Source organism: Mustela nigripes, chromosome 2 (assembly GCF_022355385.1).
Source record: "Mustela nigripes isolate SB6536 chromosome 2, MUSNIG.SB6536, whole genome shotgun sequence".
NCBI classification, from domain to species: Eukaryota; Metazoa; Chordata; class Mammalia; order Carnivora; family Mustelidae; genus Mustela; species Mustela nigripes.
The window spans coordinates 143,309,628-143,336,877 of record NC_081558.1 but is presented as its reverse complement, the minus strand read 5'-3'; the positions used below and the strand labels follow the sequence as shown (position 1 = coordinate 143,336,877).

Below are 27,250 nucleotides of genomic sequence, written 5' to 3'. Positions count from 1 at the left end.
GGATACAAAGGAAGGCCTGGCGGTGAAGGTGTGGGACCCAAGTTTGACGTCTGTAAAGCCAATATTTATTGTTGGAGGAGTTACTGCAGGCTCTCTCTTGTCTTGCGAAGCAACAAGCAAGTGCTGTCCGAGGCCTAAGAAAGGGAGATGTCCATGAGCAGATCAAGAGGAGTTACATTCTGTTAAGGAGGTCCATGTAAAGACTCCTTGTCACCTCGCTACCCAAAAATTGGTGGACAACCAGCAGCATCATTTATTTATTTGACAGAGATCACAGGTAGACAGAGACAGAATCTGCATTTTAACATGACTCCCAGGCGATTCATGTGCCCAGTCAAGTCTGAGAAGCATCGACATATTACATGCCAAGATTCGCACCTGAATGAATTTGGAGGTCTTGCCAAGTCCTTCGGACTAGATGAAAGAACTGTCAAAGTAATGAGAGGTTTGTGTGCCCAATTACTGCATAAGGACTCCAGCTGTGCCTCAGCTTAATTGGCAGCATTCTTTTTCTCTGCTAGTGATTCACAAAATAATGGTCCTTCCTACAATCAGTAGCATCTTGGATTTAAGGGAATACAGTAGTATTGGTTTAAGACCTTACTTTTGCTCTAAATTATCATGGTCACAGGTGTGGAGACCTAAGAGGCGCTAATTTGTCACAGTTTACAGTCACTCAAGCAGCAAACTCTCAAATCAATAATGTTTTTCTGTTTCAGCTCCTGGAAAAGCCCAGATTAAAGGATCAGCGGAGCAGAGAGAGAGAAAAAAAGAGACAAACAGCCCTTCTCTGGGAAGAAGCAAAGTAATAAGGCACATCTTCACAAATGATCATACTCCATGCTTGAAATGCTTCCATGCCTAAAGATTGATGGGGTATTTGAAAGAAATGGAGAAGAACCATGCACAAACACTCTTCATTTTGGGAGGTGAATCTTTTTAAAATTTTCAATTAGAAAATTTTATGATATTCCTCTTTCATTCTTCATTCTGGTTCACCGTTGGGGTGGTGGTAAGTAAAATGAACAGAGTTGGGGGAAATGCGATAACCGGCTTAATATATTAACAAGGATTGTTTTTCTTAATCATTTCTGAATGTTTACAGGTTCATACACAAGTAAATACAAAATGTATGTGCAAATATATTCATTTCAAAATACTCTACTTGATATCTTGGAGGTTAATTTAAACCCACGGGCTCTGAAACTGACTAGGAAGTTTCACAGCCCAGCACCAGCTCTTACTGTGTGACTTTGGGAAAGCTAGTTAACCTCTCTTTGATTCAGTCCTGAATCAGTCAATTTGAAAACAGAAAAAACTAAAAGCTGTTGTAAAGACAAATGAGCAAAGCTTGTAGAATAGTGTCTTGCATATAATAAGTGGCCAATAAACTAGGAGATGTGGTTCTTTCTGATGTGAATATTTTTAGCCTTGAGCATTTATTCTCGGGGTATGGTCCCTAGACTAGCAGCATTAGCGTCACCCAGGGAATTTGTTAGATATGCAACTTCTCTGAGTCCAGCCCAGACCCACTCGATCAAAAGCTCTGGGAGTGGGGCCTGGCATTCCTTCGCTTCAACATACCCTTCAGTTTGAGGCAGACTAACATTTGAGACGAGCCGCCATAGGGGACCAGCCCTTGAGGAGTGGTGATCTGATGGTTAGATTCCTCCCTCCTGAGCTTCCTGCTCTTCAGCTATTTGGGGTGATGGAGAGCTGGTGGAGACACCCAGCCCATGTACAGCCTTGTGCAGACCTACTCTGAAAGCTCGATGCAAACACTGCACTTAAATTAGAAGAAGCAAGGGACTGAAAAGCAGAGTATAGTCAAGATCAGGCTGCATGAAGAAGAGGAGCCTTCCAGCAGGAAGCCAGAGTCCCCAAAGGACTTAAAGCACAGCTAGGCAAGTATTAGGGTCCGTGATCAAAGGAGAGAGACTGATACAAAGCGAAGGTCAAGCAAAGCTTTATTTCACACCAGCACGGATAATCAAACCAACCAGTCGGGGCCACATCTCTTACAGAGAGCATGACCCCTCCCTGCCTCACAGACTAACTTTTATAGAGCAAAGGCCATGTGGTTGGGCCTGGCCACATGCAGGTGGCCAATGAGATTGTAACACACAGAGAAAGCTGCACAGTCATGCTAGGTCACACACGGGTGGCCAACTGAATTACGATTCACCCCCTAGTAGCTATTTGAACTAGCCTATCACCTTCGTCAGAATTGGCCCCCAAAAGGCGCATTCTTTAGGGAGATAGTGATCAGATGTCTCCACCTGGCCTGACTCATCCTTGCATTCGGGCTCTGTTATCTGGGACTGGTCAACCATATTTTACCGGTTTCCCGGACTTGCTTCTAAGTAAGTTCCTCGGTGAGGGGCGGGGGAAGGGTCAGTTTAAGTTTTACTGCATAAACAACAAAATCACTGTTTAACCAAGATGGAATCACTCTGGCTAAATAGGCCCTTACAGCGAGAAGAAGGAATGGTAAGATTGTTGTAATAATGTGTAATTACATGGCCGCTACCGCAGTGAATGATCAGGTATGAAGAAAATGAGCCAAGAGAAAAGACAAAATGGCCAGAGATGTCAAAGCAGCTAAATTGTGTAACACAACACTTCCCTAGCTCACGGTGAGACACTGAGCCCTACTGTGAATTCTGTGTAGTTATGCTTTGGGGACAGGTACCTTTAACATCTAGGTAACTGATGATAAAGATACTGACAAGGTCTGTGGCTTACTACTAAGGCTGCTGCACTGGTTACTTTCTGGGGCTGGGGGTGAATTCCTTCCTGGAGATTTGCACTTTGTTTCCCTGGTTATTCGACCGCAGTTGCTTGGGCATCGGCTGCCATTCTGTCGATGCCTGTGATTTTTAGTTGCTCCCCTTGGTGATGATGAAGGAAGGTCACTGGAAGGACTTTAAGGTAGCAAAGTATTGTTTACTGAACTTTAGATATAGCGGAGGAGTTGTTAGAGACTCAAAGGCATGTGTCCCAAAGCTAGTTTTTCGTTTTGGGGGGCCTTAGAGAAAATTTTGCTTTGTTTGTAGCATGTGGATTTCATGAAAGGGCATCAGGAAGGTCCTCTCCATCCCATTCTCTCCTCCCTCCCACCCCCCCGGTGCTGCTAGGACAGGAATAATCCGATCTCTTCATCTCCTGTTAGATCTAGAAATTTCACCATCCTCTGCAAGGCATTGAACTGATTAAAATGTAAATCCTCACAGGATTTTTAAGATGCTTGCCTGGCCAAATTGATCCGACAACACTTTGCAAGCATGTGGTATTACATAAAATCTCAACTAGAAAGAAATAGTACCTCTAATAAGTGTCCCTATCTGATGCTGCTGTGTAACGCTCTATTTTGTTCTCCGACAAACGGTCCCAAATTAGCCAAGGGACTCATGTTTCGTTAGACAGTAAGCGCAGAAAAACTGGGGACTGTACAAGGTTGGTAACACAAATGACCAGAGGGTCACAAAGTCTAACCCTAGGTACTGGTGTGGAAAGACTTTCTTCTAAGACTGTTTATCTGCTTAGAATAAATACAGAAATAACAGCAGTGGCCTGCCGTCCCTTCCTGCTCACTTTTCCTTCAAAGATATCTTGTCCCCAAACACAAAAATATTCCTTATAGCACAAATAAATCCCAATAGTCAATAGGTGGAAATTACTCAAGGGCCCGGCAATGGATAAAAGGGTGAACAGAATGTGGTTGAGAGCCACCATGGAGTATTATTCAGCCTTTGAAAGGAAGGAGACGGGGACACGCGCTACAGCAGGGAAGATCCTGGAGGACATGCACTAAGCAAAATAAGCCAGTCACAAAAAGATGAGCACCATATGATTCCACTTATATGAGGACTCTAACATGGTCAAGTCCATAGAAACAAAGTAGAATAGTGGTTGCCAAGGTCTGAGAAGGGGGGGGAATGGGGAGTAATTGCTTAATATAGAGTTTCAGTTTTATAAGACGAAAACATTCCAGAGATCTGTTTCACAGCAATGGGAATGTCCTCAACACTACTAAAGCAAAATGGCTCAGATGGTGAATTTATGAATTTATGTGTTCTTTATGTGTTCTTTACTACGATAAAAAGAAAACCAGGCTTCCCTTGGAAAAATGGCTAAAATGGCAAACTCTGTGTATTTTATCACAATGAAAAATAAAAACAAAAGGCAAAATATAATAGAAATAATCCAAAAGTTGTTAGAATAGAAATAATCCAAAGTGTTACATGAGAACTCTGTGCTTTTTCTTGATACCTGGATCCCAAGAGAGTCCTATTTGACAGTCGCTTCTATTTATTTTTTAAGGTTTTATTTATTTATTTGACAGAGAGAGACAGTGATAGAGGGAACACAGCAGGGGGAGTGGGAGAGGGAGAAGCAGGCACCCCACTGAGCAGGGAGCCTTATGTGGGGCTCGATCCCAGGATCCTGGGACCATAACCTGAGCCAAAGGCAGACACTTAACGACTAAGCCACTTAGGCTGCCCTTGACAGCGGCTTTTAATGAAATAATGAGAAAAAAACTGAAGCCAAGAAAGAATGGCTAACCTAAGTCCTCCCAAAATATAACCTAGGTGGTCTGCCTCAGCATGTGCTTTCATAAATGCTGAACTAAACAATGCTCCTGCAACGGAAAAAGACAAGTTTAAAAAGAAAAAACTCCTTTTTAATCTGGGGGACCCACTGTTGCCTGGAAGAGAGGGGACAACTGTGCCTCTGACCTTGAGTACAGCTACCATAGGGACGCATGTGCACGAATGCCCTGGGAGGGATGGTGAACAGCTGCTGCCTGTTTGATCTGAGACAGGGTGAGCTTGAATTTCATGGAGAGCTTTGGGGTGAATGTTTGCAAGAGACTTCTGTCTCCAGAATTAACCAGTGAAGGGTTCCAGAGAGAGGTGGTGGAATTCTCTGGAACAAGTTCTTCTGCAGTGTTCGTGCAATCCTGTACCAGGTCAAAAAAGAAAAAGTACTCATTAAGTCTCAAATTTTAACTCCAGAACTCTTTTGCTAACTAAGATGATTCACATCCTCAGGGACTTCAGCTGAGGTCAGCAAGAGTCACTACAGTTACCAATCCACTGGAGACCAGGGAAGAAGAGTTGAAATCAGGGTCATGGAACACAACTGCGGTGTGTGTACCTGTGTGACACACAGGAGTGGAGTCGGGCCCGAGACGAGGCTGGAGTAAAAGTGAGTTCATGTCCCAATTTTTGACTTAGTTTTTAGGTATATCCATGGTTCCAAATTTCCTACAATGAACACGTATTACCACTCTGCTGGGGGAGGGGGAAAAAGACCCCCTTCCCGATCTGCAGCAATTAAGCCAGCACAGATTAACCTGGCCCCTGTCAAAGGTGATGAAAAATCATAGACTGTTGTGGATTCCTTCCACTGTCAGAATTTTGATACCATGTGAAAGAAACGTAAAGCTAAATCTCTACTTCACACTACGCATGAAAATAAATTTCAGTTACATTATAGAACAAAACACATATAAAGAATACTGAGAAAAATATAGTAATATTTGTATAACTGTGGATGGGAAGAGTCTTTTTTAACACGGCATCGATGCCAAAAATCGTAAGGAAATGACTGGCACATCTATTCTCATAAAAATGAAAAGCCACCAAGATAGACAGTGATTCTGAAAAAATAGTATTTAAAAATATGAAGACGTTACAGATAATGGGACAATGTCTTTATGAATAAAGAGGGCTGAAAACTAATTTAAAAACCAGATTTTTGTTTGAAAAAAAATTAAAAAGTAGAAGGACCTGAACAGAAAAAATCACACAATACAAATGACAAAACTATGAAAATTTGTCTGAACATCAGTACTAATAAAAGCCAGAAAATTAAAATAACACTTTCACACCTTGCGTTGGTAGATGTTAAATCCTTTTCTTCCATCCTATGAATTGAATTCCCACCAAAGCCAAAATGGGAGCAGTGAATCAGGGCAATTCCTACGTTTGTCACAAGTCTGGTTACCACTGCCCACAGCCATTGCCCACACAGGGAGACCACCTTGATGGCCAAGGTGAGGAAGTGGTTCTCTCAGCCAGTGGTTTAATGCAGCACCGTCCCAGAGAGCAGCTGGAATCCTCATATAATGTTGGTGGAAGTGTTTACTAATAACAGCACTTTCAAAAACTGTTTGACAGTGTCTATGAAAGCTAAACTTAAGCATACCCAATGATTCAGCATTTCCACTTCTTGGTATGTACACAACAGAAGTGCGTGCTTCATGTGTACCCAACACAAGTAATGTACAAGAATGTGCATAATTTCAACAGCCCTTCATAGATAGAAACACTCACACAAGGAAAGGAAGGGAACTTCCTTGACCTGATTAAGGACATCTACAAAAAATTCACAGCTGTGTCCTTCACGGTGAAAAACTGAATGCTTTTCTCCTAAGACCAGGAAGGAAACAAAGATATCTATTCTCAAGACTTCCACTCAACACTTTATTGACTGGACCATTCTAGGCAGAGCAGATAAGCAAGAGAATGAAATAAAAGGCATAACGGTTGGAAAGAAGTAGAATTATCTCTCTTTGCGAATGACATGATCTTGTATGTGGAAAATCCTAGGAACTCTATTATTCTATTATTATTATTATTATTCTATTATTTTTGAAAGTGCTGTTATTAATAACTATAAGAAGTAATAAATGATTTCAAAGGGTACAGGATACAAAAATCAATATATAAAAGTTAATTATATTTCTATACAGTTGCAGTGAGCCAAGAGAAAATGAAATGAACAATTTTATTTATAATAGCACCAAAGAGAATAAAATGTTTATGAATAAATTTAACAAAAATGCAAGACTTATGCTCTGAAAGCTGCAAAACACTACAGAAAGAAATGAAAGAAAACCTAACTAAACCTACCTAATGACATCATGTTTTCATGGATCAGAAGACTTAATATTGTTAAGGATGTTTGGAGGATGGCAGCATCCTCCAGATTGAGCTACAGATTCAACCCAAAAATTTCAAAATACTAAGTGACTTCTTTGTACATATTAAAAAATTCATATGAATTGCAAGGGACCAACGACAGCCAAAACAGTCTTAAAAAAGAACAAAGTTGAACAACTCAAACTTCTAGATTTCAAACCTTACAATAAAGTGACAGTAATCAAGACAGCGTGGTCCTGATATAAATGAGGCATGTTAGATCAAAGGAATTGAATTGGAATCTAGAAATAGACCAACACGATTACAGTCAATCGGTGTTGGACGAGAGTGCCAAAAAGACTGAGTAGGAAAAGAATAATTTTCAGTAAATGATGCCTCAGCATGTTGGTATCCACACACAAAAGAGTGAAGTCTGACCCCTACCTCACAACATCGATGTTATATAAATGTAACATAAATGTAAGAGCTGAAGCTGTAAAACTCTTCAAATGAAAGACAGGCATAAACCTTTGTGGCTGGTTTCTTAGCCATGACCCCAAAAGCATAAGTAGCAAAGGGGAAAAATAAACCAAGGGGACACCATTAAAATGAAAAACTTTGGTGCTTCAAAGGGCATTATCAAGAAAGCGAAAAGAAAAACCACAGGGCGGGACAAAACTTCATCAGATCATGTATCTGATAAGAGACTTCTATGAAGAACGTACAAGAAACGATTACAGCTCTACGATCAAAAGGCAAACCACGAATTTTTTTCAAGAGGCAAAGGCTCTGCGTGGACATTTGTCCAGGGAAGATACAGTGAGGACAAAGCAGCACACGAAGGGATGCTCTGTATCATCAGAAACCAGAGCATCAGAAACCAGAAGGTCCAACCATCAGCGGTCGGGGAGACATCGGCTGCACCAGGTTACCTCTCTGTGGAGGCCTTCGTACTGACCCACATTTCAAACACGAAGTTCCAGCTCGCAGACCCCAGACACAGACTCTCCGACTGTCACTCAAGGTGGGCCTGAGGGGTTCTCGACCTCCACCCTTCTCAGGGTGTTGGGCAATCTCCTCCAAGGGGCCCCTTCCAGCCCCAGGAAACCCAGAGACCTGTGCCTCTGGCCTCTCTCACCCTCCTTAACCCCCAGCTTCATTGCTTCTCTAGGCTTTTGCAAAAGAACAGAGGAACATCGGACTTGTGGTTGCTTCTGCATAGCCTGCAAGCATCCCTGAAGCCTCGGAGCCCTAAAGAGCGAAACTGAGAGCAAACAAACTTGAAAATTCCATAGGTTATCTTGCCATAGGTATTTCCCATCCTCCCTTAAATAACCCACTATATCTTATTCACTAGACTTCAAGGGTATATATATATAACCTTGCATATATATATATATGTGTGTGTGTGTGTGTGTATACATGTGTATATATATAGGCAAAATGTGAAAGATTGCACTCTAAGTCATAATTACAATAACAGTAAGCAAATGCATTTTTTTTTCCTTGTGCTTTACTTTTGCTTTTTAAAATTATCCAGTTGGGTCCCTGGGTGGCTCAGTTGGTTGAGCGACTGCCTTCGGCTCAGGTCATGATTCTGGAGTCCCCAGATCAAGTCCTACATCAGGCTCCTTGCTCAGTTTAAAAAGTTTTTTAAAAATCCAATTATTATTATGGTCACATAGATCAAAACATAAATAATTTTTTAAAATACACAAGTAGAGACACCTGGGTGGCTCAGTCATTGGGCATCTGCCTTCAGCTCCGGTCGTGGTCCCAGGTCCTGGGATCTAGCCCCGTGTAAGTCTCCCTGCTCAGCGAGAGGCCTGGTTCTCTCTCTCCCACTCACCCTGCTTGTGTTCCCTCTCTCACTGTGTCTCTTTCTGTCAAATGAATAAATAAATCTTTAAAAAAATAAAATAAAATACACAAGTAACCCTATTCTGGTTTTTTTAAAAAAAGGGGGAGCGCCTGGGTGGCTCAGCAGGTGAAGTGTCTGCCTTCACCTCAGGTCATGATCCCAGGGTCCTGGGATCAAACTCCACATCAGGCTCCCTGTTCCTTGGGGAGCTTGCTTCTCCCCTCTGCCCCTCCACCACTCCTCCCGCTCTCTCTCTCCCTCAAATGAATACATTTTTAAAAAATCTTTAAAAAAAAAGTTAATAATATCCATATTTCTTTCCCATTTTAGTATGGATATATCAGTGTACATGTTATTTTACATCCTGCTCTTTGCACTTATTCATGATTTCCATGTTACCCTATAAATGGTATTACATTGATTTATAGGGTCTGCATGAAACGGATTAAAATCTGCACAGCTCTCTCAACCTCCTAATTCTATTCCTCAGAATTCTACTTCACACAAGTGTTTAAAGCAAACTGAACAGTCTTTCCTTCCTTGTAAATTTTCCATCGCTCCGCACATTTAAGAAAACAGGATGCTTCCGCCTCCCCCCACCCCCCTTAATCTCTTCTTGAATCGCCAACTGCCTCTGTCGAGGGCCTCTCTGGCAGGACACTGCAGTTGCCTCACAAAGGCATAAAATCAGTGAAAAGCAGTGCCAGCTGCTTGCCCGCTGCTACAGGAAGAGGTCATCTTTCCCGACTTTTATCCCACTGAACAAGGACTTTTCATCCCTCAAACTTCTTTAGAGTTCCCAGGGGCTGGGCAGGAAGGGCTCCCCCCCAAAGTGCTCTCAGCCCTCGGGTAATCATACATGAGCCAAATCTGCTTAATCTTCCTTCTTAGAAACAGAAACCAGAAGGTCCACCCCTGAAATCTAAAGGAAAATCCTGACTGTGATTTCATCTCCCAAACTCCTATTGTGGGTTTCGAAATATGCTCCATAGGAATGGTTCAGAGTAGTAGGTAGCTGGAGAATGGATTGTAATCCTAAAGTATTTGTACTCTGTGCATATTGTATAAATCAACAACTGCCCTCCCACTCTCTATCACCCACTCTTCCATAAATAAAGAACCTGATACATTAAGGTCCCAAGGGTGACTACAATCAAATGCTTATTTATGGCCCCTTCTATTTTTCTGAAACTCCGGGAGAACAGGAGGAAAGATTAAAGTTAATTCCTTTTCTTTCTTTATCCCTGACTCCCACTCCCAAGTCAGGCTCCATCAACTGAGCAAAAGATTGAAGAGAAAATACTCCATTTTTTATTATGAAGATAAGGAAATCATTATGAAGGTAAGGTGTTCTCTGCAAAATTACTTAAAAATCCAAGGCTGTGTTCACAAAATCTATTCATGACACTTGTTAAAGAATAGTAAAGCAGACTTCTGGACCATTTCTGTAGGTGTAGGGAGCACTGGGATGAGGTTTTGCAGTGGGGGAGAGAGATCAGGCTCAACTCCAAATACAGTAAGGAAAAGTGGGAATGTATAGCCAAGGATGGGGCAGGGGTCAGTGAATGGAAAATTACCCAGAGGAAACATCAGGGGATAGGGAGGACTCCGGCTAAGCTGACTTGACAGGATTCTTGCCGAAGGCAGGCAGAGAAATCAGACATCACCTAGGTGATGGTGGAGGCTGAGGCACCCAACCCCATTCCAAGGATAGGGGATTCTGGTCAAACTAACCTGGCAGGATTCTTGCTAAAATCGAACAAGGGAAAGGCAAACACAGCAGCCCAAAAGTCAGGTCCTACTTTAAAAGAGATGTTTGTTCTGTGGGTGCCCCAGGTTCTTGGTCACACATGCTCGAAGAGTGAAGGTAGACCAGGCAGAGTGGTGGGCAGCAAAGCAAGGTTTTTTGAGGGATACCGTAGTGACAGCACAAAGCTCCCAAAGAAGAAGGGAACTCGGGAGGGCAACAGGAGTTTCTAAATCTAGGAGCTTTTCTGGGCTTGTTGACAGGCTATTTTAATCTGATTAAACACCCCCCACCACTCCGCCTGTCATCCAGTTAGATATTTGTCATCTATCTATCCCATGGGAAAGGGTGGAGGACTCCTTCCAGGGTGGTGTAAAATCCTTTTAAGGGTGGTTTCCTCTTGGGGATGGGGTGGGGGACCTCTTCCCTGCCTACCTGCCTTCTATTACCCTTCATCAATAACACAAAGTAGATGGCTTAAACACCATTTATTTCCCATGGTTCTGGAGTCTGGAAAGTCCAAGATAAAGGTACCCTCATATTTGGTGTCTGAGGGGAGCTCACTTTCTGGTTCATAGATGGCTGTCTTCTCCATGTGTCCCCACGTGGGGGAAGAGGCCAGGGGACTCCCTGGGGCCTGTTTTATAAGGGCACTAATCCCATTCACAAGAGCTCTACCCTCCAGTCCTAATCACCTGCCAAAGGCCCCACTTCCTAATATCATGGGGGTAGGGGGGAATGTCCGGAATTTCAACATATGAATTGCAGAGGACACAACATTCAGTCCACAACCGCTGAGATTTGAAAGGAGACTGATTAAGGTTTGGTCATAGAAAGACCGGCAGTTGTAAGAATATTTGGGAAAGAGCAAAAAAGATTATTGGAATTCTTTGAGGCAAAACAAAGCCTTTTTAGAGCCCACTTTTGGCAGTTACTCAGATTCCAGCCTTGCTCTGCCCGCAGCTATGTTACAATTCTGTAAACTTGGGGATGGATGAGTGATTGCAAGGCAAAGTACGTGTTTTCTATACACATGCAAATATACTCAGGGGTGAGGGGTGTTTGGGATTGACTTCCCTCCCTTCCACGAAAAAGCCAGCTTTCCTGTTCATTTGTAAATTCATTTCCACACATCTTTTTGGTTTGTAAATTTGTTTGTAAATTTGTTTGTTCATTTGTAAATTCATTTCCACACATCTTTGATTTCTCCTTCAAACTAGTTAACATCCTACCAACTCCTTCATTAACAATGAATTGAATAAATCTTTAATACAGCCTTGTTAAAAAAATCATCCTGTAACAAGGTCGGGCCTCCCAGTTCCAATAAGAAGACTAGAAAACTCAATCCTTCCATTCAAAGAATTGCCAAATAAAACATAAAAATAATCCCCTCAAGAGAATAAATTCACAGGCTATAAGGCACCCAGTTCCACATGGGTTAAGGAGGTGGAGGTAAGTAAATTGAGACTTTTAAAGGTCTACACCCTCAGTGAAAGAGTGGATCAGAATGAAATGTGTCCACCAAGTCAGGAAGATGTCAAGGAAGTTTGTCTCTATTCTGGACTCAAAAAACACAGTCCCAGCTAAAGATGAGTTTACTGTAAAAAAAATTGTTAAAAAGCCATGAGAAATCATTCCACCACGAGTGACAGTCAGTGAACGGCAAGTACCAGAAGTTGAGATAACCAAAAAGACAAACTGAAGCAGAAGAAAATAATCATCTCTGAAATTATTAAAACTATTTTTAAATAGTCAAAACTAAATAAAACAAGACCCTATTTTTAAAAAACAGGCAGACTGAGAAGAAAATTTGAGAAAGAATTAAATAGAAATTTTAGAAGTGAAAAAAATTATTGAAATTAAGAAGAAATTCATACAACTGATGAGTGAAAAAACCCACTAAATAAAACTAAAGAGATAATGATCAGGTCAAAAGATAGATGTGAAAAAAATGAGCCAAAATACCACAGAGAGATAAAGAGAGATAATGATAAATACAGAGAGATAAAGAGAAGAGATTATGACCAAAAAATGAAGAGACATAGAAGACAGTGTGAGAAGGCTAAACATAGTTGGAATAGAAATTCTAGGAGAAAAGAATGAAAAGAGAGGAAGTTGACGAGAGAGATGGCAGAAAAATGTCTAGTCTTGGTAAAAGACATAAATCCCCAAACTCAAGGATCACTATGATCTAGAAATCAGGAAAAATAAAAATAGATCCACTGTCACAAACACCTTAGTGAAACGGAAAAACACCAAACACACAAAGTCTCTTGAGACTTGAGATCCCAGAGAGAAAATACCTGTAACTCACAAAGAAAGAGCAATAAACTGATGGCTGACTTTATGACAGCAATACTAGAATGGTTGGGAGATGAGAGAATATTATCCTCTCATTGCAGAAGGAGAGTAAGTGTCACTGTGGACATCAGTACCCAACTCATTCAAGAGAGAAGAAAAAAATTAAAACATTTTCATATAAACAAAAAGAATTTATCCCTCACTGTTAGTTACTGAAAGAATTACTGAAGGATGTACTTCAGGAAGAAGGAAAAGGAATTTGAAAGGAATGAGATGCAAGAAAGAATGGTGAGGGGCACCTGGGTGGCTCAGTGGGTTAAGCCTCTGCCTTCAGCTCAGGTCATGATCTCAGGGTCCTGGGATCGAGTCCTGCATCGGGCTCTCTGCTTAGAGGGAGCCTGCTTCCCCCTCTCTCTGCTTGCTTCTTTGCCTACTTGTGTTCTCTCTCTCTCTCTCTCTGTCAAGTAAATAAAGAAAAAGAAAAAAAAAAAGGATGGTGAGCAAAGAAATTGATAAACATGGAGCAATGTAAAACATGCTCATAAAACATGCTGATAAACAAGGAGCATGTAAAAACATGCTCATAAAAAACAATAATGGCTAATTTGGGCAAAAAAAAAAAAATACCCCACTATAAAACAGTAGTTGTATAACTATTGTTCCATAAAATATGGAAGAGGGAGATGATTGAAATCAAAGCATTTGAGCTCTTCCTTCCAGAAGGAAGATTAATTACAGATGAATTTTAGACTTCCATCAAATATACCAGGTTTGGTTTTTAAAGGGTTCGCTGAGACAATAGAAAAGGAATGTTTAATTCTGAGAAAGGTGGAGTGGCACAAAAGGGAAATAATAAGGAACCCCTAACCGGATGCTCTCCCACACATTAACGCTCTCCCAAACGAGGCCCCCAGCCTCCCATGGATCTGTTCCTCACGCAGGAGGGACAGAGACAGAGACCCACACCTCCATTGCAGCTGTGCCCAAGAATAGAGGTGGAAAGAGGTGCAGAGATAAGAATGAGAATGAGCCTGAAATAAGAGAACTAATGTTCAAGGACAATGGGCCAGTATGCCCTATGACCTAAAGGTTGACCTATGACCTAAAGGTTGGGAAATGGGCAATTGGAAGCAATATGTTTGGACAGTCAGAAGAAATCAAGAAAGAAAGGTTAGGATAAGAACTTTGGACATTTTATCTGTGAGTTTACAAGACTCCTTGACAGCAAAGTTACATATTTCACGTTGTCCTGCTGATAAAGCTGGAGAGATGAACTTCCAGGACAAGCTACGGTCAAATGCAGGTTATGTGTGTTCCCAGAGATGGTATCAAAATCTGTTTGATGATGGGGATGATGGTGAAGACGCTGAGCATATCCAAACTGAACTCAACATTTTACATTCTGATCTTTCTGAGGGTTAGAATTTGGACCATAGCCACGATCCTTGAAGAAGTCTTAAACATTGCTAGCGTGAGTGGTTTGTTCAACAGATGGATGTATTAAAGTATTCTGTTTCTTTAAAAATTGATGATACTAAATTACCTTCAGTCAGATGTGAAACCCACTTTGTTCTTTTATTGTAATGGCATTTATTTGGGACAAAACCCCACAACATCTGTTGCTTAGAAAAAAAAAGAAAAAGCATATTGCTAGTTTCCCTGCTGTGGTCACTTCACCTCGAGTATGTGGATGTTTTGAAGAAATTCTAAGCCACGTAATTATCATGGATTATGTGTAAACCTCTAGTTTTGACTACTCTGTGCACTGCTTGGAGTCCTTCTGAATCCTCTATTTACTTTGATGTCTTCTTGCGACTTTGTTAAGATTTAAAGGAGGTAGAAATCTGCATTTGATATCTCTTTCCTTAATAGTTTAGTAGATTGAGCTTTTTCTTTTTTCTACTAATTTTGATATCACACACATTCTTTGCAAGTCTTATGTTGCCATCATAAAGAAATCGACAAAAGCTCTTTCCAAAACCAGTTTTGAGAAATTGGGTTTAATTTGTTAGTTTTGTAGTTGCAGAAATTGAACACTAGGGAGCACCCAATCATCAAAAACATGTATTAAGGTGTGTGTGTGTGTGTGTGTGTGTGTGTGTTTTACTTGCCATGAATGAAAAATCTTAAAAAGAAGCTACCTTTCTAACCTTTTATTAAATATGAAGTTTTAAAACTCTTCCTTTGGAAATAATTCCAAAATTATAAAATATTGCAAAAATAAAAATAGTAGGGGTGCCTTGGTGGCTCAGTGGGTTAAAGCCTCTGCCTTGGGCTCAGGTCATGAACTCAGGGTCCTGGGATGGAGCCCCTGCATCCAGCTCTCTGCTCAGAAGGGAGCCTGCTTCCCCCGCCTCTCTCTCTCTCTCTCTCTCTCTCCCTGCCTCTCCGCCTACTTGTGATCTGTCAAATAAATAAATAAAATCTTTTTTAAAAAAATTTTAAAAATAGTATCCAAAACATAATTAGATCCTTCACCCTGATTTACCTATTGTTAACATTTTATACCACTCACTTTTGTTTCTTTTTAAAGAGATTTTTAAAAAATTTTAATTCCATTATAGTTAACATACTGTGTTATATTAATTTCAGGTGTACTATATGAGTCAACAATCCTATTCATTGCCTGGTACTCTTCCTGATAAGTATACTCTATTTAATCTCCACCCCTATTTCATCCACCCCCCTGCCACTTCCCCTCTGGTAGCCTCTGTACTTGAGTCAGGTTTCTTGGTTTGTCTCTCTTTTTTTTCCCTTTCGCTTGTTTGTTTTGTTTCTTAAATTCTACATATGAGTTACATCAAGTGGTATTTGTCTTTCTCTAACTGACTTGTTTTGCTTAGCATTTTTATACTTTCTAGATCTATCCATGTTGTTGTAAGTGGGAATATTCCATTGTATTCTGTATACCACATCTTCTTTATCCATTCATCTATCAATGGACACTTGAGCTGCTTCCATAATTTGGCTATTGTATATAAGGCTGCTAACAACATCGGGATACAGGTATTCCTTTGAATTAGTATTTTTGTATTCTTTAGAGAAATACTTAGTAGTGCAAATGTTGGACCATAAGGTAGTTCTATTTTTAACTTTTTGAGGAACTTCTGTACTGTTTCCCAGTGCTTTGGCTGCACCAGCTTGCATTCCCATGAACAGTGCAAGAGGGTTCCTTTCTCTCCACAACCTCATCAACATTTATTGTTTCTTGTATACCATTCACTTTTATCATTCCCTCTCTCCCTTTCTTTCTAATAAATCTATGTATGTATATATAGTTATTTTCCTGAACCATTTGCAGATGTTACATACAACATGAATCTTACCCATAAGTGTTTTAGTGTGTATTTCCTAATAATGGCATTATTCAAAAGAGTCTCTTTTGATGGAATTTACAGAATATTTGTAGAGTATAAGAGATTAAAATAAAAATGTATTTTTTCCAAAAAGCCTCATACAGTGTAAGATACAGCTTTGTGTGCTTTATGTACACTTAAATTATGACTTAGAGAGGAAGATAATTTCAAACTAACTTCTACAAAATAAGTTTTTCTCAAATTTTTCCTAAGCTGGAAGAGGACGAAGAAACTACAACTTAATGAAAGGATGGTCTCCAATTTCTTTTCTAAGACTTTATTTATCTGTCAGAGAGAGAGGGAGAGAGAGAGAACAAGCAGGGGGGCAGCAGGCAGAGGGAGAAGCAGGCTCCCTGCTGAGCAAGGAGCTCGATGAAATGTAGGGACCCAATCCCAGGACCCTGACCTGAAGGCAGGCACTTAACTGACTGAGCCACCCAGGTATCCCTCCAACTTCTGAAATAAAAGAGCCACAGGTAAAAATTATAATGAAGAAAATGTCGTGCCGCTAAGGTATATTTCACCCTTAAAATGCCCCAGAAAGCTAAAGTCCCAATCAATCCAAAAGAAGGTAGAAATGGAAGTTAAAACTAAGCAAAATAAAATGATGAGGAGGAGGATGATAAGACAAGTTAAAACATAATCAAATCCAAGTATATGCTATTTAAACAAGACACAAAAAATAATGACACAGAAAGATTAAACATAAAGGGATAGAAAAATATACTGTACAAACAATATCCAAAAGAAAGGTGAATATATATATTTACACACAAAATAAAATAGATTAAGTCAAAAAGCATTATTAGGATGGATACTACATAATGACAAAAAAAAAAAAACCTATCCAAAAAGATATCCCTGAACTAAAATACACCTAACAGGGGCACCTGGGTGGCTCAGTCGGTTAAGCATCTGCCTTCGGCTCAGGTCATGATCCCACGGTCCCAGGACTGGGCCCTGCATTGGCCTCCATGATGCTCAGTGGGGAGCCTGCTTCTCTCTCTTAATCTACCTGCCACTTCCCCGGCTTGTGCTCTTTTTCTCTCTGTCAAATAAATGGATGAAATCTTTAAAAAATAAAATAAAAAACATCTGACATATGCTCAAAATATTTAGAGTAAATATGTATGGAAATATTAGAAATTAAACCCATAAACTTTTACCAAGAAGTTAAAAAATTAATAAAAATATATATTTAAACAACATAATTAACATTTTGACCAAAGGAACAACCATGGGACTGGCACCAAAAACTAGAGAAACATGTTGACGTCCTATATAGCACATTATAACAGGTAACCACATAGGGATACTGGCTAAAAATGTAAACTAGAATGGAAGGGAATTTGTTAATGTCTAACTGTATATATTCTTTCACCCAAAGTTCTCACTTCTAAGAATTTATCTCAAAAACATATTTACACATCTGAAGGCTGGGAAGATGGCCAAGTAGGAGGACCCTAAGCTCACCTCATCCCACGTATACAACTAGATAACACTTACATCCGCGTAAATAACCCAGAAAATGAGCTGAAGACTGACAGAACAGACTCTGCAACTAAAGGCAGAGAAAAGGCCACATCGAAGAAAGTAAGAAGGGTGAAGATGTGGTTTGGGAGCAAAAGGGACCAGGCCATTCATGGCTGAGAGAGAGCCAGGTCTCAGAGAAGAATGAAAAACAGACTATCACAACAGGGAGCCTGCACAGGGAAGACAAATCCCTATACCATCAGGCTTGGAAAGCAAGAAGGGCTGAAATTCACGAGTTCTTGCAACCAGCAGAACATAATGCCTGGAATTTTAAAAATTAGTGGATAACAGGAGAGCCTGAGAGCATGAGGAAGCCAAAAATTAGAGAAAACTAAGTCCCCCCACCTTAAAGAGATCGCTCCATGGCCAGCAGAAAAACAGCATAGAAGCAGCAATTTGAAAAACACATGTGGCAAATGAGACAGAGAATGATTTACTCATGTCAGAGCATGGCCCTGAGAAGCAGTCGTCACAGGAAGACTCCTCTGGGAACAAAGAAACTGGCAGGTGCCGTTTCCCTCCCTTCCCCTCAACATGAGGACAAGGCCACCTGTGGGAACCAGTGCAGTGTGGACACCTGCTGCCTAACTTGCTTACACCAAGCCCTGCCCCCTGCACTTTGGCAGAGCCACTTTTACCAGTCATGCCTTAGTCCCAGCACTACAGCAACCCCCACCCCCATTCTCAGAAGACAGGCACAAACCTCACCAGCACTGTGTCTTCAGACCTGCCTTTTGCAGGACCTCTGTTCTGGCAGCAATGGTGGCGGGTCTCATTTCACAGGCAGACTAGTGCATACCTTCTTAAAATGTGCCCCACCCAGCAGGGACCAAACACGGCCCACAACAGGCAAAGGCAGCTTCTGCAGATGACTGGACTAAAGGAAAAAGTGTCCAGGCCTGAAGAGCAGAGCTCACACAACAAACATGAGAGATGCTCCCTGAAGTGCCAGGTCCCAGGGAACAGATGACACTGCACTACAGGACACCAAAGGACTTTTTCTTCATAAGACCATTACCTTAAAGAACAAGAGACATAGCTAACTTTACTAACACAGAGAGTAGAGAAAATGAGGAGACAGGAATATGACCCAAATAAAAGAACAGGACCAAGCCACAGCAAGACACATAAGTGAAACAGGTATAAGTAATATGCCCCATAGAGAATTTTTTTTAAATTTTATTTATTTATTTGACAGACAGAGATCACAAGTAGGCAGAGAGGCAGGCAGTGAGAGAGGAAGGGAAGCAGGCTCCCTGCTGAGCAGAGACCCCCCCAATGTGGGGCTCGATCCCAGGACCCTGGGATCATGACCTGAGCTGAAGGCAGAGGCTTTAACCCACTGAGCCACCCCCCATAGAGAATTTAAAGTAATGATCATAAAGGTACTCACAGGACTTGAGAAAAGAGTGGAGGACATCAGTGAGACCCTTGAAAAGAACCTTAAAAAGACCCTAAAAAAGAACCAGGGTCCCTGAGTGGTTCAGTGGGTTGGGCCTCTGCCTTCAGCTCAGGTTGTGATCTAACGGTCCTGGGATTAAGCCCCGTGTCGAGGTCTCTGCTCAGGGGGCAGCCTGCTTCCCCCTGTCTCTGCCTGCTTATGATCTCTCTCTTTCTGTGTCAAAAAAAAAAAAAAAAAAAAAGATAAAAAAGAACCAGTCAATGGTGAAGAACACAATAAGTCAAATTTAAAAATACACCTGAGGGAATAAATAGCAGGCTAAAGGAAGCAGAGGAATGAATTAATGACCACCTGGAAGACAGAGTGATGGAAAGTAGCCAAGCTGAGCAAATGAAAGAAAAAATAAATCATGCAAATTGAAAATAGTCTTAGGAAACTCAGTGACTCCATCAAATATAATAACACTCCCATTATGGGGGTCTCAAAAGAAGAGAAAGAGAGAAAAGAGGAAAGAAAATTTATTTGAAAAAATAATAGCTAAAAACTTCCCTAACCTGGGGAAGGAAACAGATATCCAGATCCAGGAGACAACAAAGAATCCCCCTGGAAAAATCAACCCAAGAAGATCCACATCAACACATAGTAATTAAAATGGCAAAAAGTAGCAATAAATTAAAAAATTTTAAAGCAACTAGAGAAAATAAGGTAGTTACATAGAAGGGGGAAACGCCATAACATTATCAGAGAATTATTCAGCAGAAACTTTACAAACTAGAAAAAAGTGCCTTGATCTATTCAAAGCACTGAAAGGGGAAAAAAAATCTATAGCCATCTGGCAAAGCTATCATTCTGAATATAAGGAGAGGTATGGAGTTTCTCAGACAAACAAAAACTAAAAGAGTTAATGACCACTAAACCAGCCCTATGAGAAATATTAAAGGGGACTCTTTGAGTAGAAAAGAGAGACTATAAGTGAAAGCGTGAAAAGAAAAATCAAAACAGCATTAAAAATAAGTATTTCATCAAAGTCAAGGAATTCATAAAATAAAAGAATGTAAAATATGACATCAGATACCTAAAACATGGGAGGGGAGAGGAGTAAAGAATGGATTCAAAGTTAAGTAACCATCTACTTACTATAGACTATTATATGCAGATGTTATATACAAACCTAATGGTAATCTCTGTTCAAAAAAACCAGGAACAGATAGGCATAAAGAGAAGGGAATCCAAATATATCACTAAAGAAAGCCAGCAAACAAGAAACGAAAGCAAAAGAAGTATCAGAGAAAAACTACAAAACAACCACAAAACAAATTACAAAATGGCAATAAATACACATCTATTAACAATTACTTTGAATGAAATGGAACAAATGCTCCAACCAAAAGACATAGGATGAGAGAGTGGATTAATAAAATAAGACTCATCTATCTGCTGCCTCAAGAGACTCGCTTCAGACATCACGACACGTGCAGATTGAATGTGAGAGAATAGAAAAACATCCAGCATGCAAATGGATGTCAAAAGAAAGCCAGAGTAGCAATACTTATATGGTACAAAATAAACTTTAAAACAAAAACTGTAACAGAAACTAGGAAGGACACTATATAATATTATAGAGGACAATCCAAAAGAAGACATATGAATTATAATTACTTACACACCCAACATAGGAGCACCTAAATACATAAAGCAGCTAATAACAAATATAAAGGAACTAATTGATAGTGGCACAATAATAATTGGGGACTTTGACATGCTACGTACATCAGTGGACAGATCATCCAAATAGAAAATCAGCGGGAGTGGCTTTGAATGACACACTGGGTCAGATGGATTTAACAGATATATTCAGAACATTCCACCATAAAATAGCAGAGCATGTATTCTTTTCAACTGCACATGAGACAGTCTCCAGAACAGATTACATATTAGGCCACAAAACAAACCTCAACAAATTAAAAAAGATCAAAGTCATACTGTGCACCTTCTGACCACAACAGTATGGAACTAGAAATCAAGCACAAGAAAAAATCTAGAAAGAGGAAAAATACATGGAGGTTAAGTAACATGCTACTAAACTATGAGTAGATCAGCCAAGAAACCAAAGAAATAAAAAAAAAATACATGGAAACAAATAAAAATGAAAACACGTAATTTCAAAATCTTTGGGATGCAGCAAAAGTGGTTCTAGGAGGGAAGTTTATAACAACACAAGCCTGCCTCAAGAAGCAAGAAAAATCTCAAACAATCTAATTTTACACCTCAAGGAACTAGAGAAAGAGGAGCAACAAAACCCTAAACCAGCAGAAGAAAGGAAATAATAAAGATTAGAACAAAAATAAATGATAGAGAAACTAAGAAAACAAACAGATCAATGAAACAAAAAAAATTAACAAAATCGATAAACCTCTAGTCAGACTCATAAAAAAGGAGGGAGAGAGATAGAGAGACCCAAATAAGCAAAATCACAAATGAAATAAAAAAAAATTACAGACATACAAACAATTGTAACAGAATATTATGAAAAATTATATGTCAACAAATTGGACAACCTAGTGGAAAATGGATAAATACCTGGACATATAACCTACCAAAAGTGAAGGAAGAAGAAATAGAAAATTTGAACAAACTGGTTACCAGCAATGAAATTGAATCAGTAATATAAAGAAACGCCTAACAAATAGAAGTCCAGGACCAGACAGCTTCACAGGCAAATTCCACAAAATTTAAAAAGAGTTAATACCTATTCTTCTCAAACTATTCCAAAAAATAGAGAAGGAAGGAAAGCTTCCAAATTCATTCTATGAGGCCAGTGTTCCCTGATACAAAAACCAGATAAAGAGACCACACACACACACACACACACACACACGCATGCATGCACACACAAACACAAAAGGAGTACCACAGATCAATATCTCTGATGAACATAGAAGCAAAAATCCTCAACAAAACAGTAACAAATTGAATCCAATAATACATTTTTTTAAAAATCATTCAGCACAATCAAGTGGGATTTTTTCCCCAGGATGCAATTGTGGTTCAATGTTCAGAAATCAATGTAATACATCACATCAATAAGAGAAAGAACAAAAATCAAATGATCTTTTCAATAGATGCAGAAAAAGCTCTTGACCAAGTACAACATCCATTCATGACAAAAGCTCTCAACAAAGCAGGTGTAGAGGGAATATGCCTCAATATAACAAAAAACGCCACAGCAATCATCATACTCAATGGGGAAAAACAGAGCTTTTCCCCTAAAGTCAGGAGCAAGACAAGGATGTCCACTTTCACTGCTTTTTTTCAACATAGCACTGGAAGTCCTAGCCTCAGCAGTCAGACAACAAAAAGAAATAAAGGCATCCAAATTGGAAAGGAAGTCTTAAAATTTAAACTATTTGCCAATGACATGATACTATATAGAGAAAATCCTAAAGACTCCACAAAAAAAACTACTAAAACCAATAAAAGAATTCAGTAAAGTCATAGGATACAAAATCAATGTACAAAAATCTGTTGCATTCCTATATGCTAATAATGAAGCATCAGAGAGTGAAACTAAGAAAGCAATCTCATTTACTATTGCGCCCAAAACAATTAACTATCCGGGAACAAACTTAACCAACATGAAAGACCTGTACTTTGGAAACTATAAAACACAGATGAAAGAAATTGAAGATGACACAAAGAAATGGAAAGACATTCCATGCTCATGGATTGGAAGAATAAACATTGTCATAGTGTCTTTGCTACCCGAAGCAACCTACAGATTTAAGGCAATCCCTACCAAAATACCAACAGCATTTTTCACACAACTAGAACAAACAATCCTGAAGTTTGTATGGAACCACAAATGACCCTGAATAGCCAAAGCATTCTTAAAAAAGAGAAACAAAACAACAGAACTGGTAGTACCACAATTCCAGACTTTGAGTATATTACAAAGCTGTAGTAATCAAAACAGTATGGTACTGGCACAAAAATAGACAGATATATGGGGCTCCTGGGAGGCTTAGTTGGTTAAGCGTCTGCCTTCAGCTCAGGTGATGATCCCAGAGTACTGGGATGGAACCCCATGTCAGGCTCCTGCCCGGTGGGGAGCCTGCTTCTTCTTCTCCCTTTGCCTGCTTCTCCCCTACTTGTACGCTCTCTCTCTCTTTCTGTCAAATAAATAAATACAATCTTAAAAAAGAAGAAGAAGAAGAAGAAGACAACATAGATCAGTGGAACAGAAAGAAAATCCAGAAATAGGGATGCCTGGGTGGATCAGTCAGTTAAGCATCTGCTTTTGGTTCCAGTCATGATGCCAGGGTCCTGGGATCAAGTCCCACATTGGGCTCCTTGCTCAGTGGTGAGCCTGCTTCCTCCTCTGCCTGACTCTCCCCCTACTTGTTCTCTCTCTCTCTGACAAATAAATGAATAAAACCTTTAAAAAAAAAAAGAAAACTCAGAGATTAACCCACAATTATATGGTCAACTGATCTTCAACAAAGGAGGAAAGAATATGTAAGGTGAAAAAGTCGCTTCAACAAATGGTGTTGGGAAACTAGACAGCCACATGCAGAAGAATGAAACTGGACCACTTTCTTACACCACACACAAAAATAAGCTCGAAATAGATTAAAGATGTAAATATCAGGACTGAAACCAAAAAAACTCCAACAGAGAGCACCGGCACTGATTTCTCTGATGGTGGCCAGAGCAACATTTTTCTAGATATGTCTCCTGAGTCAAGGGAAAGAACAGCAAAAATAAACATCAAAATAAAAAGCTTCTGAACAATGAAGGAAACAGTCAACAAAACTTAAAGGCAACCTACTGAATGGGAAAAGATACTTGCAAATAATATACCTAATAAAGGGTTAGTACCCAAAATATATAAAGAACTTATAAAAAATTCAACACCCCAAATATGAATGATCCAATTTAAAAATGGGCAGAAGCCATGAATAGACATTTCTCCAAAGAAGACATGGCCAACCAACACATGAGAAGATGCTTGACATCACTCATCATCAGGGAAATGCAAATCAAAAGTACAATCACCTCACACCTGTCAGAATGGCTGAAATCAAAGATGCAAGAAACAACAAGTTTTGGCGAGGATATGGAGGAAAAGGAATCCTGTTACAGTGCTGGTGGAAATGCAAACGGATACAGCAACTGTAGAAAACACTATGGAGGTTGCTCAAAAAGTTAAAAACTACAACTACCCTATGATCCAGCATTTGCACTACTTTCCCCAGAGAATACAAAAATACTAATTCAAAGGAATAAATGCACCTTGTTGTTTTTAGTAGCATTATCTACAGTAACCAAATTATGGAAGCAGACCACGTATCCACTGACAGATAAATGGATAAAGAAGTTGTGGCATATAGATACAATGGACTATTACTCAGCCATAAAAAAGAATGAAATCTTCCCATTTGCAATGACATGTATAGAGCTAGTGAGCATGAGCAGGGGGGAGGGCAGAGGAAGAGAGAGAAGCAGACTCCCCACTGAGCAGACAGTCCTATGCTGAGCAGGGAGCCCAATGTGGGACTTGATCCCAGGACCTAGGATCATGACCTGAGCTAAAAGCAGATGTTTAACCCACTGAGCCACCCAGGTGCCCTCTATTAAGTATTCTTTATTTTTTTTTAAGATTTTATTTATTTATTTGACCCAGAGAGAGATATCACAAGTAGGCAGAGAGGCAGGCAAAGAGAGAGGGGGAAGCAGGCTCTCTGCTGAGCAGAGAGTCTGATTCAGGGCTCGATCCCAGGACCCTGAGATCATGACCTGAGCCGAAGGCAGAAGCTTAACCCACTGAACCACCCAGGCGCCACTATTAAGTATTCTTAATAAACCAAACTAAGCAAAGGATCTCCAAAAATATTTCACTAAAGAAGATATGTAATGGGCACCTGGGAGGCTCAGTGGCTAAAGCCTCTGCCTTCGGCTCAGGTCATGATCCCAGGGTCCTGGGATCAAGCCTCACATGGGACTCTGCTCAGCAGGGAGCCTGCCTCCTCTTCCTCTCTCTCTCTCTGCCTGCCTCTCTGCCTACTTGTGATCTGTCAAATAAATTTTTAAAAAAATCTTAAAAAAAAAAAAAAGAAGATACGTACATAACCAATAAGCATATGAAAGCCATTAGCCATCCTGGAAATGAAAATCAAAGCCACAAATGAGATAACTCTTTATACCCATTAGGACGGCTAGAATAAAAAAGTTAATAACAGAGGATGTTGACATTCTTTAACAAAGGTTGACAAGGATGTAGAGAACTTAGAATCTTTATACACTGCTGGTATGTGAAGTGGTGCATCTACTTTGGAAAACACTCTAGTGGTGCTCAGAAAAGTTAAAACATAGAGTTACCATTTGACAAGCAATTCTACTGTTAGGTATATATCCAAGAGAAATGTAAACATATGTCCATGCAAACGTTTGTACACAAATGTCTATAGCAACATTATTCGTTAGAGTCAAAGGTGCAAAAAACCTAAAATCTCCATTAAATAGTGAGTGGATCCACAAAATTTGGCATATCCTTATACTGGAATATTGTTCAGCCTTAAAAAGGAATGAAGTGCTGATACATGCTACAACATGGGTGAGGCTAGTTACAAAATACCACATAGTCAACGATTCCATTTATATGAGAAGTCCATAAGAGGCAAATACAGAGACAAAAGAAATCAGTGGTTGCATTAGGCTATGGCGTGGGGGATGGCGGGGAATGTTGAGTGGTCAGAGCCCAGAAATACTAGATTTCCTTTTGAGGTTATGAAAATCTGACCGTGGTGATCATTGCACAACTCTGAACACGCTGAAAACGATTTAAGGGCACACTTTAAATGGGTGAATTGAATGATTTGCGAACTACATCTCCAAAAAGCTGCTTTTTAAAAAAACAAATCCTGAAAAGCAAAGTCAAATGGGACAAGTGAGCTTAATTGGATATCAAGGTAGTGGCACAATCCCACAGAGAAGTTTCAGACGATTTAGAAGCTAGTCATCGGCTGCCGTGAGCCGAGGCAGCCCGGGGAGGGCCCTTCTGCCTCGGCTCCGCGCCCAGGCTTCGCGGCCCCAGCAGTCAGCTCCCAGCGAGCGTGGCCCAGAGCGCAGGGAGGCGACCTCCAGCCGGGTCTGCGCTCTCTGCCCTCCAAGAAAATCTTGCCGTGAGTGGGTAAGACCCCCAGTAAACATCCAAGCCTTCGGCCCGTTCACTCTTACTTCCCCGAAGACGAATCACTGTTGGAACAAAAGCCAAGACGATGAGGGCAAGAAACACAAGAATGGCTCCAACAACTTTGGGCAAACCAGAACTCGACATTTCATAAGGAAAAAGACGAATTTATTCACTCAAGACTAACGGCGAAAGGACCGGAACTGAGAGTTGGATCTGGTCATAAAGCAACACGACACGCAGAAGAAATGGCTGACCTTTACAAGGGATTTCTAAGTAAAAATCTTCTGAAGCACGTGTATTATAACCGAGACTGATACAAGCGTAACTTTGCCATCACCTTCTTCATGGGGAAAGGGGCCCCGGGGAGAGCTTGGGACAAGCTTAGACCACAACCAAAGAGGACCAGCTCCTGGGAGCCCACCCTGCCCTGCCCCACCACCGCGGACAGTTTTCCCGGAGAAGCGGCTACTTTGGGGATCCGTTTTACAAGGGCTCTAAAAACCTGCAAGTGAACTGAGTCCCGTGCCTGCTTCATGGGGGCCCCTTGGCTTATGTCAGCACAAGGTAGACTGGCAGAACGGGCGTCCCGGTGGGCCCCAGACCTTGTGACTGTCCTGACTGTGGATTCCAAGCTGGCCTCCGGTCGTGGACATGATGTTAAATAAAACCCAAGCACTGTGAAACGTACATACATACATAATACAGACATACCTACAAATAAAGGCTAATAATTTGGCTCTATATCCCTCATGAAATACTGCCTAAGGACAAAAAGGACTTCAAAGATAAATAAATATATTTTTATAAACTGCTTTCAATAGCCATATTGTTAATAAAATTGCTATATTTTGAAATTATAGTGTATTTAGTAGGATAAAGTGACTAAGCAATCATATTATTGTTGTTAGGAACCAAGATTTTCAATTTAA

At 40.3% G+C, this 27,250-nt stretch overlaps 1 pseudogene; it reads left to right on the top strand.

Moving 5' to 3' along the window:
- Window positions 1-324: 324 nt before the first annotated feature.
- Window positions 325-26,833, top strand: LOC132010546 (cytochrome c oxidase assembly factor 8-like; annotated as a pseudogene).
- The last annotated feature ends 417 nt before the right edge of the window (window positions 26,834-27,250 follow it).